This window comes from Bactrocera oleae, chromosome 4 (genome assembly GCF_042242935.1).
Source record: "Bactrocera oleae isolate idBacOlea1 chromosome 4, idBacOlea1, whole genome shotgun sequence".
NCBI classification, from domain to species: domain Eukaryota; kingdom Metazoa; phylum Arthropoda; class Insecta; order Diptera; family Tephritidae; genus Bactrocera; species Bactrocera oleae.
In genome coordinates, this window is record NC_091538.1 from 19,320,411 (window position 1) to 19,338,273 (window position 17,863).

Genomic DNA, 17,863 nt, shown 5'->3' on the forward strand with positions numbered 1-17,863 from the left:
GTTGCATTTGTATGTGTGTGTTTCCACGCAGAGGTGTAGTTGTCGTAAGCAAAGCACAAGTTACAAAAGTTTATTTTACAACTGAAAACTTTTGTGGCAAAAGTTTACCACTTTTTACTCAAAAGTGTTTTTATTTTTGTTGCTTTTTTTAGTTGTTGTTGTTGCTTATTTGGTATTATTTTGTACTTTTCTTCAAGTTGTTTTACAATTGTGCTTTTCATTTTAATTTTGCGTGATTCGGTTGGAAGACAGGAAGATTGACATTTTAGTGCACCAAAAAGATTTTAAAAGAATATTTTTTACTGGTATTGCAGTAATAATTTACTCAGAAAAAATAATTTCACTTCCTATGAATCCAGTTTCATGAGTTTTCAAAAACCAAATACTAAAACGAAACCACTGCTCATGATAACAGAGGACAAGAGAGATCCCCCGTTGAAAATACTCAATTTGGAGAAATCTGACAGCCTTACAATAACAAGAACAAGAGTATGCTCAGAAGATCATACCAGAAGCAACCAGAAACATATCTGCCTGCACTGCGTTGAAAATACCAAATATGGAAGGATCATACAGCAACAGCAGCACATGAGCTTAAAAAAATAAATGTGTTTTAGGAGTTTGCTATATCATGAGCGTTTAAGTAATAAATGTAGTTTTTTATCGATTTTATAATAAATCTCTCAACCGCGCCATTTTTGCCACCTACATACTTGTATATCGGTTTTACTCTTACCTCTATATTCTACTTCTATATCCCTCTTCTCCTCTATCTTCCTCTCTCCTTTCCCCCTCTCTATCTCTCTCTCTCTTTTTTTGTATTCATTTTAAACTTCTTACAAGCTCACCTAATTTCTAATACTAGTATTTACTGTATTTCGGAAACCTAACTTGCTCAACCGATTTTGCTCCGTCCAAGTTTGACAGAATTATTGATTCAGCAGCTTTCCATGTCACCTAACACACATTGAAAAAATCTATGAACACTTTATGGTTCTGAATACAATAATCATGGTTCTGAATACAATGTATATTTGCTCCGCGGAGAGCAAAGAGCCACATTGAGACTCTTCCCTTTATTTCGGTCTTGTGCTCGCCTCTTGATGTGACTCGACCTTTTTTAGACTTTAGATATATCGATATTTAAGTCCCTTCTCCAAGTTAGAGAGGGTCGGTCTTTCCTTCTGCTCCCTTGTAGATTCTAGTCGATATCGTTTCGGGTTATTGTGTCTGAATCTCGTTTCAGAACATGTTATATGGGGACTAGATCAAGTTTTCACCCAATTTTACACGCTCTCTAAATTTCAAGTTTTGTATTTAGTTAAATTTTTTATTATTTGGCCGCGTAAGGATCGATTGATCCTCCATTTACAGATATTGGGTCGTTCACCAAGTAATTTCGTCTGATGCCAAAGCTGATCTATTGAATTTTTTTGCAGCCAATTTCATTCTTAACCGCTTTACCGTTATATATTTAAACAGCTTGAACAGTAAGGCTTGGTTTTAAAAAATTTTCTTACATTTTTTGTTTGGTGCCCTATCGAAGATGGAAGAAGGAACAGCATTTCCAGCATATTTTACTGTTTTACTATCAAAAGGGTAAAAATGCAGATATAGTAAGGCGAAAATTATGTAATACAAGGTGCGTTCCAAAGTAAACAGTAAAAAAGTAAAACGTTTTAAAGTAAACAGTAATAAAGTAAACTCCAGTGACGCCATCTATATGTCGAGCAGTGCGTTAGAATCTGCTATCCTTTATCGACTTCCAGTAAAAATTTCATGACATTTCATCTATTGGAAGTGAAGTTATTGCATTTTAAGTGTCAGTATGTTTTTGTCATCGGAGCGAAAATGAGCTTCGAACAAAGAGTCAACATTAGATTTTGCTTTAAAATTGTTAAACCTTTTACCGAAACGTTACAATTGATGAAACAAGTTTATGGCGATGATTGCCTATCCCGTAGCAGAGTGCACGAGTGGTCTCAACGTTTTCAAAGTGGTCGTGAGGACATAAATGACGATGAACATGTGGGCCAACCAAAATCCGTGATCACCGAAAATTCCATCGAAACTGTGCGTGAATTCATAAAAAACCAGCCGAAATCATCATTGAAAGTCATGGAAATAGAATTGAACATCTCCAAAACATCGATTTATCGCATTTTGAACGAACATTTGGGCTTACAAAAGGTGTGTGCACGGTTTGTTCAGCACAAATTGATTGACGACTAAAAATTGCGCAGAATTCAACATTCGAAGAACATCATCAAAGAAACAAAAATATACCCGAACTTCCTTTACAAGATTGTGACTGGTGACGAAACGTGGTGTTTTCAATATGATCCCGAAACGAAACGCCAGAGTGCTGAATAGAAGGCGCCGGATGAGCCGAAACCCAAAAAATCGCGACTGGAGAAGTCAAAAGTGAAGACAATGCTGATTAGTTTTTATGATTCCAAGGGTATTGTCCACAAAGAATTTGTGCCACCCGGCCAAAACGTTAATGCGGTATTCTACCTTGGAGTTTTGAAGCGTTTGGTGCGCCGTATTCGGCCCGAATATCGCGAAGATGGAACTTGGCGTTTGTTGCACGATAATGCGCCGTCTCATCGATCGACGCTTGTGGCCGATTACTTGACCATAAATCACATTTTAACAATCAACCACTTGATATGGCACCGTGCGACTTCTACCTTTTCGGAAAAATGCATTTGCCGATGAAAGGAAAGCGTTATGCAGACGTGTAGGCCATTCAAAAGGCTTGCACCGGCATACTGGCGGCCATACCGGGCAACGATCTAAAACACTCGTTCGACATGCTTTTGGACCGTGCAAAAAGCTGTATTAAAGCAGAAGGAGACTATTTTGAATAAAATTAATTGATTTTGCCGATAAAACTATTTGTTCTGTCTTTTTTTTTAATGTCCTGTTTACTTTAGAACGCACCTTGTATATACGGAGAAGATGTGTTGACTGAACCCCATGGCCAAAATTGGTTTGCAAAATTTCGTTCCGGTAATTGCAATCTTGAGAGTGCACCACGTCCTGGAAGGTTCTTCTTTGGTTTTTCCGAATTTATTCGAAGACCAACTTTCTTCGCAAATCTTTGCGCCATACCTAGTTTTTTTACCATGTCGGTAAAGGTGTGTGTCAATAATCATATATCGTCTGCCTAGTCTAGGACTCGAGCCGTCTATTATGGTTCTGTGATTAATATTTACTTACTCACCGAGAAGGTATGCCTCATTTTAGTTGGGCTACTTCGAACAAGTCACATTATAAGTACATATAAAATCTAAGAATTCAAAAATAACAGTTTGCAGAAGCCTAAAAAAGCAAACCTCTCTAATTTTATTTCCGTTATTAAAAAGAGCCGCTAGGACATGCGAAATATGCCACATCGTGACCAAGCAAAGGTACGCGGTCATACACATAATACCATAAATGAAGGTAGAGCTATGCGTTTTCAGTATGCCATGGAATGCGACCACAAAATAAATGCAAAGTTTTAAATTTCTGCTGCATTTCACAGTTTTTCCGCGTGAGCATTTCCTTTGAATGCGTCACAAAAATGTTTACCTTCTTTTTGCTTTCTTATCTTTCGTTCTCCGCTTGCGACGTGCCGGTATTTGTCATGCAAATACGGCTGCTGCCGCTGCTGTTGCTCGTCAAGTCACGCTACAAGATGCCTGCTGATTGCCTTTAAGGCGCATCATCTTCATGCGACATCCAGCATGTGTGGCGCATACTTTTATGGCACACTATATATAGCTTTTGTGGGTTTAAATACAGTTCTCTTCTGCTCTCTATTCTTTTAATTTAATTTTATTATATTTTTGGTAGTGTCTTCCTCGAAGTTTTATCATTTGACTTGCGCGTTCTTGCGCATTTGCATTTCCGTGCATTTATCGCTTGACATGTCATTCAGCTACGCGTTATCTACGTGTGTCTGTGCAAAAAGCAAAGAAAAAATACAAAAAAATGGTGAAACCAAAGTTTCTACGGCTCTTTCTGGTAAATTCTTCACACCCCGCTTGAAAGCTGCCTGTGCCGCAAGTGTGAAAGTTTCTGCCGTTATCTCGACGCTTGTTTGTCACTCGGCCACGACCACCTGTCTATTGCGTTGTCACACGTTGCTTTCACATGTCTCACCAGCGGACTCCTTATCCTTCCGCATAACTTCGCTTTCCTGTACCGCAATTGTTCCTCTGCAAAACTCTCTTCATCCGCTCAGTTTGTCATTTGCGTGCTAACGCCTTTCTCCTGTTGCCCGTCGCTTACCGGTTGGAAGTCACTACTTCGTCCCTCTCACAATTGCAGTTGCATTTTCTCTTAATTTTTTGTCATTCAGTTTTACATGCGTACCAACTCATTTCAGTTGTCATAAGCTTCGTCTTCTTTTTTGTCTTTTTATTTTACAAATATCATGTCAGCGTTTTAATTTAAAAATGTAGTTTTAGTAATTAGATCTAGTCTCGCCCACTTTCATTTCATTCCAAAATACTTGGATTATCAGTTCGCCGAGCCTAGCCCTGGCTGTCGTTTCTCTGCTCAAATACCATCGAGGGCAGCACGGGAGACAAGCTTCTGAGTTCTCTGATTATGGACTCAAGACTAGTGAAGGGATGTCTAGACTGATTATCTCTAGCATCGAGCTATTTTAGGATTAGATTGTCTTGGCTGCGTGGCCACAGCGGAATTGCAGTATACTATATAATAACGCTATAAGAGGTAATTCAGTCTCCATAATTGCGAAATGGGAACGGGTAGAGCCTCGTTGGCTTCTTGTTGTTTGCCACTGGACCGTTGGGCCGCAGGCCAAGTCAGCAAGTGTTGGTCAACTACCCGTAGCTGTGCAGTTGCAAGAAGATGAGATAGAATAATATCCACATTTCCTCTTGGAATGTCCAGCCTTTTTCTGATCAAGGCGAAAACCATTCGAATTTCATACTTTTAGACAACCATATCACGTGTCTCCCCTAAATAACTACACAATTTAAAGATCTGAAATTTCTTTCATTCCCAACCAAAACAAAGTTAATGTGGTCTGAATCTCAATGTCTTCTTCCAATTTTTCTCATATTTTTATTCAGCAGACACAATATCCTCATATTTTTCTCTACCTATACCCTTCAATCATTCTCAAGTTCTCTAGAAGCTTAATTTATTTGCAGAATTTTCTGATTTAAATATTCCATTGAAGCTTAGAGAAGCGGAAATTTTGCCCAATTCTCAATGTTTCTAATTCTAGCTTCTAAGGTTGTCAGATCTTTGGTATTAGCACCTGCTATCTAAAGGCAGTTCCGTGCGCAAATCCTGAGAAATTCGTATTCTCGAGCGCCTCCAAATACAAACAATAATCAATCGAAGGTATTCATATCCCACCGATCGTTCTTTTTCTACGTGTTCATCAATCTGATCACTACAGGTCGATCCAATGTAGTCCTGCTGCATTTAGAGAACCCACACTGGCTATGTATGAAATACGTTTCCCTAAAACTTAGAGTGTAGAGCTATTGTCTTTAATTTTTTGATCAAATGATGTAAAAATCGTAAAAAACGAAGTTCTACGAATCTCGGAAAGACGTTAAACTATATTTACCAATTTCAACCATAACCTCTCGAAATCTCGAAACAAGATACAGAGATCTACAGGTTAGTTTTACGTTCTTTTCACTGTAGCAATGGAGTTATTGAGATTCCTTATCGTAACTTAAGGTTCCTCTGACATAACAGAGAGCGTTTAGCTTACAGATACAATATCAACATATATTTTGAAGCCCCTTTGGACTTTCGAAAATTTGTAAAAAAAAAATTTGAGAAATAAAAAAAAAATTAAGCAGCTTGCTTTCCTTTAAGCAGCAATTAACAGCTTAAGCGAGGTAAAATAAAGTGCCGTTAAAGCAGGTTAAGATTAGACTCCTCACATACCCAGCTACTGCCATCCCACCGACCAAGCCAACCAAAATTTATTGTCAATAAGTGAATTTTTGACTCCCATACAATTTATTATAGCAAAATCGATGCGTTGCTGTAAAATCAATCAATTATCTGAAATTTATCTCAAATCAATTGTCCTAAAAGTATGTGTTCTACGCAATAAATATTATCACGCTACAAACATTTATTCAACCACAACAACAGCAGCAATACAGCTGGAAGAACAATAGCCGGCATGGGTGTTAGAAAGATAAGAGTGCAGCAGAAAATCGAATGGGGGACGGTAGATATAATATATGTGTTTGTAAATATATATATATAATAGACTTTTCGACATGTGCCAAAAACTCATAATGCGAAGCTATGCGTCAGGACAATAAAAAAACATTCAATATCATTAATTCTATGCACAGATTTGCGAATATGCCTATAAAATATGTCATTTATACCTTTGCTCTTGCTACTCCTATTCAATACATCACACACACACATACTCACCCACGTGTGGTCTTCAGTATGTGAATCTCATAATTTATCGCATTTTGATGGCATGAAAATGGCAGCGAGAAACAACCAAAAAACTCAATGGAATAAGTACAAATACTACGTATGACTTCAAATATAGCAGTGGTCATATAAACAGGAATAACAATCTTGGTATAAAGTTGATGGGTGCTGCTCTTTCTGGATAATGACAGATTCTTCCCATTAGCCAAAGATTTACTTAATATTCCCAAAATAATTTAGACATTCGTCGAGCTAACAAAAACATGAGCTCCTTTCCAATATCCAATAGTTTTGGTGACCTCTTTCAATGTTTAAATTTATCTACTTTACTTCACTTAAGAGGAAGAAACCTTTTATATTATATCTTAATAGTTTCGAGATCCTGATCAATGATTTTGAGACGTCTAAACCAAATTAGCGCAAGGATCGTGACGGCCTCGAGAGTGTAATTTTCTAACTCTTGCCTCAAAAAATTCAAAATTTGTCAGAGCATGTGATAAGAAGACCTCCTTCAATGTAATATGATATAAATAGAGTAACTTTAATCATAAGCTCTTTAAAATACGTCAGGTTATAAAACTTCATACCTTTTCTCAGTACGAAATGAAGTTGAATCAATAGAGTCTACCTAATTACTTCCAAAACCAACGCAATTAAGTACACCCTTAGTTAGCCCTGAACTCTCTTTTAATACTGGAATTCGAAATGTTGCTATAAATCTTGCTTCTATCCGCCCCAATTTCAGATATCACAAATTTTTTAAACATCTGTAAGGGATAATATTATCGAGAGGAATCCACTCGGAACAAACTTCAGGACAGGACTGACGCACTCCCCACCATTACAACAATATCGATAAGAGAGCTTTTCCGAACAAACCCTAAAACTTAACACTCGTCCCCTTGCCGTAGATGGAGATACCGCTCTCGTCAATCTGCCTATAGACGATGCAGATAGGGTACCTTCGCTCCCATCAATCTGCCTTCGGTTAAAAAAACCTACCCGGTCTACTTCGAAGCTAAAATAGGTCTCGTAAACGGCAAGAGATAAAAATACTTCGTCCTATTAGATGATACGGATGGGGTACCTTCGCCCTCATCAATCTTCCTTCGGTAAAAAGAATCAATTTGGTATATTTCGAAGTTAAAAGTGGTCTCATAATTGTAAAGAAATAAAGATAGTCGTAGAATCGCTAAAAGTTTCCGAGAGTGAATGTTTTATAACACGCCAACCGAACGAGAGGGGAAGGGCAATTTCTATCTCAATATCTATCTCTAGATATATGACAAAGACTGTATGTTCTTCCACAAACGTCTAATCAAAAATACATGCATTAAAAGTTCGTTGTGTTAACTGAACTCACATATTGGACTACCACTCTCGAAATACTCATATGTAAGAGTGTGTGTGAGTGGAATCATTATTCATGCATTGCCATTGCTCTTATAAAACAGTATTAGCGTTGAAACAGGAAATAAAGAATACAACAGAAAGAAGCGCTCTTCAACTGCGTTTGCGTCTATCGTCGACCACTCAATATCTTTGACTCAATGAAAAATTGGTCGATACTTATACATACATATGTACATAAATACTTTTCAAAAGGCCAGCAAAATACATGAAACACACGTATATGAAAGAAGCACCGAAAAACCAAAAGCAGATATCGGAGCTTGTTACACTGGGCCGACGGCATATATGCATATATATGTACATATATATGGCTTGTAGTGCTGTGAATATGGCTAAATAATGAAGTACCGTTATCCCACTGGGCAATTAACTCACAATTTATGACTTTGCTTAAGGCTGAAGAGTGAAAAAACGATAAATGGAACAAGAAATATGTAAAAAGCGAAATAAGAATGCATAACATTTGACTTACAGTATGTTTCACCACTGTCATTTGAGTTTTAGTGCAAGGCAGGCATTTTGGGTGGAGAAAGCATGAATATTTAAGTGTTTTGCGCCTGCTGGTATGCAAATTAAATGAGTTAATAAAGTTACTGGCCTTGAAAAATTTAGAACTTTTTCCAGGAAAATTGCTAATTCATTTTGTTTTTATTATTTTAAATTAACTATAGTGTAATTTGTAGGCAAGTAGTGGGACAATATAAGTTCACCAAAATATGTTTGTCACCTTATTATAGCTTTCTAGCTAAAAAAATATACAAATAGCTCCACAGCGTAAACTGTACACTAAACTATGTCTGTAGCTAATATTTGCCATTAGCTACTAAAGCTTCTTTCATTTCCATTTTGAAAAACAGGGTTGTTTTAATCAAACGTTTCCAAATAACGTTTTGCTTTTAAGAGTATGCTTTTATATGCTCAATTATTAAATTGTTAAATTCGTTGTAGTTTATGTCTAATTTGCCTCTTAGCTTTCCAAATAGCAATAAAAACAAATCAAACTCATGCGCTGCAATAGAAATAATTAAAATCTTCCACTTTATGCATTTGCGCCTAAAATCATACAACTTTTTCAAAATAACTCCAAGTCTCTTTCTAATATTTGTGGAACTTTATATTTAATATTTTGCAAACTACATTTTCGAAACACCTGTGATTTGCTACATATTAAAACTTTCAAAGCTCTAAATAAAATAACAACATTAAATGAGACGCATTGCTGTACAAGTTTTGTTGTTCAATTCTCACATATACACCGAATAGTTTGGTTTGGCAGTTTTCTAATGAAATATATTTACTGATTTGTGAAGCTAAATATTTTGAAATTGTTAGAATTATGAAAATATATAAATGAAAAATAAAAACTTCTTTCATTTAAATTGTTTTATTTTATATATTGTTGCCCAGTGCTGCAATAAAAACATTTCAAGTGCCTAAAACAATGATTTACTTGAAATTGTTTTCTTATAATGTATGTTCCTATTCGTAGCATAGGCGACATGCTTCGACTTAGTTGATGCAATTGCACATCATATAAATATACTAATCTAACACTCGTACATTTAAAAACTGAATATATTATAGTATGCTTCTACGTTGTAGGAGTAAATTTTCATTAAGACAGGCATTGTTTAGTATTTAAACCCTTTTTATAAAATTGCAAGATATATGGAGGCAGCATAACTTTAGGCTCCGAAAAATATTTAATTTTTTTGGAAGAAATGTTAGCTAAATAATTAAATATATGCTTGCATGCTTTCAGGTAACTTTTTTACTTTGAAATTTAGCGTCATTAACATTTTTGGATTTTAAACCATTTTCAAACTAAAAATATTTAAACTTTTGTGTGTAATTGTTTTGAATAGAAAGAAAAGTACGTTATATTAAATGATTATTTTAAATCCATTGCAATTTCCTTTTATATTATATAAAGAAAATTAAAAATTCTTTATCACTTACTTTTGGTAAGCAAGAAAGCATTACTAATATTATATGAAAACAAAATATAGTTTAAATTGTAAAGGGTCTACCAACCAAAAGACGTCATGTTAAAATGTAATAAAACACTTAAATTATGTCAAAATGGGATGGATTTCACCAAATGTCGGGAATGGCCACCACGGCTGGGTTTGCATATTTCCACCCTTTCACGCCAATTTTCAATGACCCGGTGCAGCATTTCGGCTATAGTGCGCTGAATGTTGCCCGCGAGCGTCTCAAGCGTTGCCTGTTGATTGGCCCAACCCAATAGTAACAATTTTGTTTGTTGACAAAGCCAGTAAACCAGACATGGGCCTCATTTTTCGATGAAGAGCTCTTACACTAGTCACCAGAGAGTGTAAATTCGCGTAATAATCTTAGGCAATTTCTAAGCGTTCTACCAAAATTAATAGTGACATGATTTGCATACCATTTAGCCGTACTGAACACACTGACAAAATTTTACACAAATCTGTAAACAAACATGGCCGCCATGAGCTGTCAAAACTACGTCATACCTTTTGACAGATGTTGTATATATAAAATTTTTCTACGTTAAAAATTTTAAAAAGTGGCATATGGCGTCGAATGAATTTCAGGGCACTAAATAATATGTGATTAAATGTAGTAAGTACTAAGCAGCACTAAACGTTCCAGAACTTGACTTTGAATATATATAATATTTTTTTATAATTTTTCTTGCTAACTTCCCAGGAATTGTGAAACATTACCTTCGCTAAAAAATAATAAAATCTTTCCAACACAAATTATTTCATATATTCTAAAATTGTTGATGTTTTGTTTCCTACACAAGAGTCATGGAAACAATACCGATTGAATCCCTCACCGACGCATCGCCCTTTACCATTGAAGATGCGCTCAGGAAGTTAAACGAGGCCAGAGCCAAATGTGGCTTGCCGCTGAAACCGAGCTGGTATAATAAAAAAGAACCGACTATAATAGACATGCGGAAAACAACAGAGACTGCAAGGTTGCCAACTACCTGTGTGTAACATAAGGTCCAGGCTTACACAATTGATACAAAGCCACCACTCTGAAGAAATGGCGTCTAAAATAACTTTCCAACTTAGTACGCCGCACGCCCGGGACATATGTCACCGTCACAAAAGAAGAAATAAAGAGACAATAATAAAGACAATTCCCACAACAGCCGGTTCTGCGATACCGGAATTGACCCGGATTTTATCCGGCCAAGGGCTGTTATTTCGGCGATCTAACCCTGTTTGGATCGGTAAATTTTAGATTAAGTTTGTCGTCATTGGAGCAACGCCTAGCAGCAGGGTTGCACGGTATCCTCCTGACCCGTGCTAGCATCGAGTCCAACCCGGGCCCCGAGGAATTCTACTGCTGCGTATGCGCAAAAAGGCTCCATCCAAATTCCACCTCGGTTAGGTGCAATACATGCAATGGATGGAGCCATCTTAAGACCTGCTCAGGCCTTAGGACACACAGGGAGTGGACCACGAGTTACGTGGCCCCATGCTGTCAACGCAATAATGCGACATCTGCCTCAACGGCTGTGCAACCTGCACCATGTTCACGCTCTGCGCTGCCACTCCAGTCGAGTGGCCAAGATAGGACCTCCACGGTCCCAAGGAGCTCACACAGACAGCATAACTCCCAATCTGATCTTCTCCACTCAGATCTTCTGAGTTGTGCAGGTTTCAACGTTTTACGTAAGGATCGCGAGCGGGATAATAGTGGAGGCCTAGCCTTCATATTGCACAACACCGTGCAATATCGTCTAATCGATGTTGACATCGACCGCAGGGACACCACCCTAGAATGTCAGGGTATAGCTGTCCGGTCAGGCGATGTCGAGCTCGAAATATTCAATATATACATCCTCCCAGTTACATGTTGCCCAACAGGATATCACCCGAATATAGATGCGCTACTTCGTGGTGAAAACCGTCTGGTGCTAGGCGACTTTAACGCGCATCACGATCTTTGGCATTCCTGCCTGTCAAACGATCGCAGGGGGATGGAGCTGGCGAAACAGATAGACGATTCGACATTCTGCACAATGAATGACGAAGGCCCCACCAGAATCATGGGCACCTGTAATAGCTCGCCAGATATTACCATCGCTATCGGTGGTCTGATAAATAGTATAACCTGGCGACCTATGCTAACTCTTGCATCAGACCATCTGCCCATAATTATCTCGATCGAGAAACCTCCTGACTTTATTTCTGTGGACAACCGCACTTATGTTAACTTTAACAAAACTAACTGGGTCGGCTTCACAGAATTTACTGAGAGCACCTTCAACGCACTATCCATTTCTACGAACGTCATCGTTGGCGAGCGTCAATTCCGCAAGGTGATCGCTGCTGCTATTGCTCGCTTCATACCGGCTGGAAGAATCGCGGAACTCCGCCCCAATTTCCCAGCCGAAGCAGCTGTATTAGCAAATGAGCGCGACACCTTACGCCATGCCGATCCCTGTGATCCCCGAATAAGGGATCTAAATTTGGAGATTCGGCAAATGGTAAATCATCATAAGCGGACAAAATGGATAGAGCACCTGAAGTCCTGCAACCTCTCCACCGGTGTGAGTAAGCTTTGGACTACTGTCAAAGCCCTGTCAAATCCGAGGAGACATGACGATCGGGTTGAAATTCAATTCGATGGACATGCCTCCTCGAACTCGAAGAAGTGCGCGAGCTACTTTAGCCGGCAGTTTATACTGCACCCTTCGACCGACAAGGCCAAACGATGTGTTACCCGACGGCTGCGCAAAATGCCAAAAGACTGCGCACCACTTACTTTCACCGATGGGGAGGTTCAGAGTGTCATCAAAAAGGCGAAATCGTCTAAATCCATCGGCCCTGATGGAATAAGCATGCTGATGTTAAAACACCTAGGCCCAACGGGAGTAAACTACCTCACCAAGGTCCTCAACCTGTCGATATCCACTCTTCAAATACCCGATGTGTGGAAAGTCGGAAGAGTGGTCCCACTGCTGAAACCTGGGAAACCCGCCAACAAAGGGGAGTCTTATCGTCCGATAACTCTCCTTTCTCCAGTAGTGAAGACACTTGAGGCCTTGTTACTCCCGTCATTCACCCACCACCTGAGCCTAGCAGACCATCAGCATGGCTTCCGTAAAGTGCACAGTACCACCACAGCACTTAGCGTCATAAACGCCCAGATAGTTCATGGCCTGAACCAGAAGCCACCCTGCGAGAGGACGATCCTCGTAGCGTTGGACTTGTTAAAAGCTTTTGACACAGTCAACCACGCAACGCTACTTGAGGACCTGGAACAATCAACGCTACCTCCAGGGCTGAAGCGGTGGACTATGAACTACCTGAGCGGTCGGCATTCATCCGTACTGTTTCGAGGTCAAAACTCCAAACTCAGGAAAATTTAACAGGGGGTTCCGCAGGACGGTGTCCTCTCCCCGCTACTGTTTAATTGCTATATTTCAAAACTCCCCCAGCCACCAGCGGGAATTTCAATGACCTCATACGCTGATGACTGTACGATATTGACGTCGGGCAATGGAATCGATGGCATGTCTTCAAAAGTAAACGGCTACCTCTCCGATCTTTCTCGCTTCTTTTCTGCAAGGAACCTTACACTCTCCCCCACCAAATCCACAGCGACCATCTTCCGACCCCGTCGAAACAGCTCGTTTCCTGGGCCTTCCGTTAGATGACCTCGACGACAACGAATCCAGAATTGATCACCCAAACGGGGATTAGGTAACCGTTACAACAACAACAACAACAGGAAATAAAGAGCGATACCTTGCAACAATGAACAACTCTTTGGAAGCAGGGACGGTTGTGCTAATCATAAACATAGAAGAGTGGTCCAACAGGACATAGTGAGGTGGATTATTACACTACACAGTTGTTATCCGCTACCTATGCTGGCAAATAGGGCGAAATAGGCTGAAATCTTTGATCGGTCCCCTGGATATGGAAAACATCATTTCATTTATATAAAATGTGCTACAGTTAGAACACCGAGACCTGGACGCAGGCACCCTAAGGACAGTTTTTTAGTGACTTTTAAGCCGCTGTGACAACAAAATGATGATGCAGCAGACATTTTTCTCAACCTCCTCAGAAAAAAAAAGAAGAATTTGCATATATTATTATACAACATGTAATCACACATTACACAATCAACTTTAGCCTAGCTTTAGACGACCATATAATTTTTACACCCGGAGCTTAATATACCCTAAGTTTGCCAAGAAGTTTGTAACACCAAGAGGGAAAATTTGGAGATATACAATAGTTAAATGATCAGCATGACGAACTTAGTCGATTTAGCCATGCCAATCTATCTGTCTCTACATAAAGATATTCCCAAACGAATTTGTTTTCCCCATTAAGTGACCTTAATCGACTTGAAGCTTGTGTATACCAACAAACCTCGCTGGAAAGAACTAGCAAAATGTTTTCCGTTGAATGTAAACCGTTAGCCGGTTATGACTTCAAATTTAGGTTTAGTTATATAGGGTGATCCATTTTAAGGGTCCCTATTTTTTAAAGAAAAAAATACAGAAAACTCAAATTTAATGAGGAATGTTTAATATCATTTGGAAGAACATTCTTTGGCATTTATTTTATGAAGATTATCTCTTTCAAATGTTGGTTGCGGCTACATCTCAGATGGTCCATTCGGTGAATCCAATTTTCGATGACTTGTTCGAGCATTTCGACTGGTAACTGGGGAATGACACGCGTGATGTTTTGCTCCAAGGCCTGAATCGAAGTAAGATTGTCCGCATAGACTTTAGACTTTACATATTCCCACAGGAAAGAGTCTAACGGTGTGATATCACACGATCTTGGTGGCCAATCAAACGGCCCATAACTTGAAATTATCTGCTCACCGAAGTGTTCTCTCAATAAATTCATTGATTGATGCGATGTGTGGGAAGTGGCGCTGTATTTTTGAAACGAAATGTCCCCGAGATATCCAATATTCGGTTATCATGGCGCAATAACGGCAGCCATTGACGGTTAGGTTCTCACCGGCATCCCTTTTGAAGAAATGTGGACCGATGATTCCACCGGCTCACAAACCACACCAAACCGTTTTTTTCTAGATGAAATGGCAGCTCTTGCTGCAGAAATGGGCCTCATCGCTGAACAAAATTGTGTATACACTCCCAGCTACGACAGCTATATTTTCTTCACTGCATGCTGGACGTGGTCTATTCGGTCGAATATTATCCTATAATGAAAGCTGGGTCTCAAGATGAGTGATGGTGACCATAAGTTGAGTGAAGCGCCCGAAACACATTCTTACAGAACGTAAATTTTCGTATTAAAGTTGAACGACTTTTAATCGTTGCTCAGTCCGACTTATTTAACTTGCTTATGAACTTAGTAAGGAAATCATTACAGAGGCGATACAGCGGATTGGTCCCGAGGAAAAGCTTTCGTTGGTGTTGCTGTAAGTTGATTGGTAGTGTATTGTAAACTAATATGTATGTATATATGTATATGCATAGATGTGCTTTTCTTATAATTGTTAGCTTTTTATCACAAGGCGTATCGTTGTAAAATAATGCATGGAGTTATAAATTAGGGAAGACAATAGTGCGGAAAATCATATTAGAGACGTGTGAGGTAATCTGGCGATTGCTTTTCTCAGTCTATTACATTAGTCTCAATGCAAAGACATCGCTAAAGATTTTTTTATATATGTTGAACATTCCGATTTGTGTCGATGCAATTGATGGCAAGCACGTTGCTATTAAGTGCCCGACCAATGCGATGTTTGACTATTATAAAAAGTTCTATAGCTCGTATATAGTTCTATAATCGTTTTGATGGCTGCATGTGATGCGAAATATACGTTCACATCAGTATTAGTAGTGGCAGTTATGGAAGTCAAAGTGAAAGTCTATAAAATTGTGTAATATATGAGTATAATGAAGTTCCATTAATATTTATAAAGGAATTTTTCAACTTACTACATTTGGCCATGCGTTAATGGAATACTCGTCGCCTTTGCCACCTGCTATGCCATTTTCTGACGTGTCACCCGAACCTTTTCCACAATTTTTCGTTCGAGATGCTGCATTCCCGCTACGAAGTAATTTAATGCGCTCTGAAATGTAGAAAATTCGTTTGAAATATTGACTGCTCGATGGAGAATTTGAGAACGACGATTAAATGTAATCCAGAAAATTCTAAAAAAATAGTGTTGGCTTGCAGAACTTTAGATAATTTTATAATGTTAAATGATCACAAACTATGTAGATCGATTAGAAGGAGATAGAATAGATCATGTCGGCGATTGCCGTAGCGACTATAAAAATTACGACTATTTACAACCAACGCGAACTTCAGTGCGTAGAGGTCCTTCAAATGCGTTTAACTTACCAGAACAACATAGGCATTGTCATAGGTGGACCATATAATATTATTAAAAAATTACTACTAATTTTCATGACTTCTTGAATTTTTTGTTTTAAATTAATTTTAAAACATAAATATCACACATGTATACAGAAACACTATTAAATAAAAAGTAATAATGAAGACATAAATAATTAAATTAACTTAATCGTTATTAACAAATATTAAAAACAATCAATTAAATTAATTAACTTTAAAACAAACACATTGACTATTCCATAAAAAGTAACACTCATGATATAAATACAAAACATAAATATCACATCAACTATTACATAAAAGTGTATACTAATACAAAAAATATCAAAATTAACTTTAAAAAAAGTGTTACATTCTACTCTGGCTCCTGTTGGACCTCGACAGCTACTTCAAATATTTTTTGCATAGCCCGTCAATGGTTTTCGCCACTCATTTTTGATAGTATGGAAACCATCAAAATTTCTTCTTCATTTCTGGACCAACTATTTTTAAATTATTCGATTGCTTCAATAATTGTTTTGTCCACTTCGCTGTTGTTTTCTCGACATTTACCAACCGTTTGGGTTAGTGAGGGCACTAGCGCAGAACCCGATGGCGAAGTCAGTGAGGCTGGAGGTGGTGACTCGTTAAAATTATTTTGTAAGGGTTGCGACACTGTGAGAGCAGGCGATGGTGAGGGAAATGATACTAAAACAGGGCTTAATGTGAAAGGGGGTGACGGTGTTGGCACTTTTACTGCTTCCACAGGTGATCGCGATGTAAAAACGCTAGCGCAAATATTTTGCGAACATCTTATTCTGTAAATATAAATTTTGTAAGTTAAAAAAGTTTACGGTCGTTACGAAATGCGGCTTTAAAAACTGCCCCGCTTCCATTAAGTGCCACTGCTTATAAAACTGCGCCCCGCTGTCTGATGGTGCTATAGCCTTCCTAACTTCTCTGCTGAATCGATCGCAAAGCGCTAGCCATTTTCCACGGCAAACTCTCCTATATAATAATAATAATGTTATTATTTATTTTTTATATTATGCCAACCCATAAATAACAAATCCAAACTTACTACTTGTGAGCATCTCCTTCCCAATTTGTTCCCACAACCTATCCTTCTTTGACCAAAATCTATAGTAGGGTCTACTTTTGTCATGAACCTTCTTTTGAGCTTCTACTAAATATATACATTTTTCGTCGTCCATATTTTGAAATAAATTTGTATTATTCTATTTAAAATATTGTAAGTTTGTATTCACTTTTTACTTTCTTTAGACGATAGAAGCGGGGGTGAGTGTTCATTAACATTGCGCTCTCATAAGATAGGGCGTATCAGCTGATTTGGTATACGGCTTTGTGTCGGTCACTGTTTGAAGTATCATGCGTGATCTGACAAAAAAAGGCTACCGAAAAATGTACCACTACATATTTCACCAGTTACATATTACATATAGATACTATAGGAAATGCTTTTCACGTTACAAACAAATTACAATCCAATGTTTAATCGCGAAAATACCGAAAAACGAAAAACACTTTCATGCATTGTTCAATTTTGGTTACTGTGTGGTCCATTTTATCACACCTTATTGTTAAATTTGCACGGCGTGGGTTTAACGCCACTTCAATAACTCATAAAA

At 38.2% G+C, this 17,863-nt stretch overlaps 1 long non-coding RNA gene across 2 annotated transcripts in view; it reads right to left on the minus strand.

The window, feature by feature from the left end:
• LOC118683104 (uncharacterized) overlaps positions 1–17,006 on the minus strand; it is a 73,572-nt gene extending 56,566 nt beyond the window's left edge. The window contains exons 1-2 of one of the 2 annotated variants that reach the window (XR_004978933.2): positions 15,809–17,006; positions 14,393–15,738 (exon numbers count right to left, since the gene is read on the minus strand). This is a non-coding gene — a long non-coding RNA (uncharacterized lncRNA). Of the gene's footprint in view, positions 1–14,392; positions 15,739–15,808 lie in introns of those variants that run through there. The other variant, XR_004978934.2, reaches the window with a different exon arrangement.
• Positions 17,007–17,863: the final 857 nt, after the last annotated feature.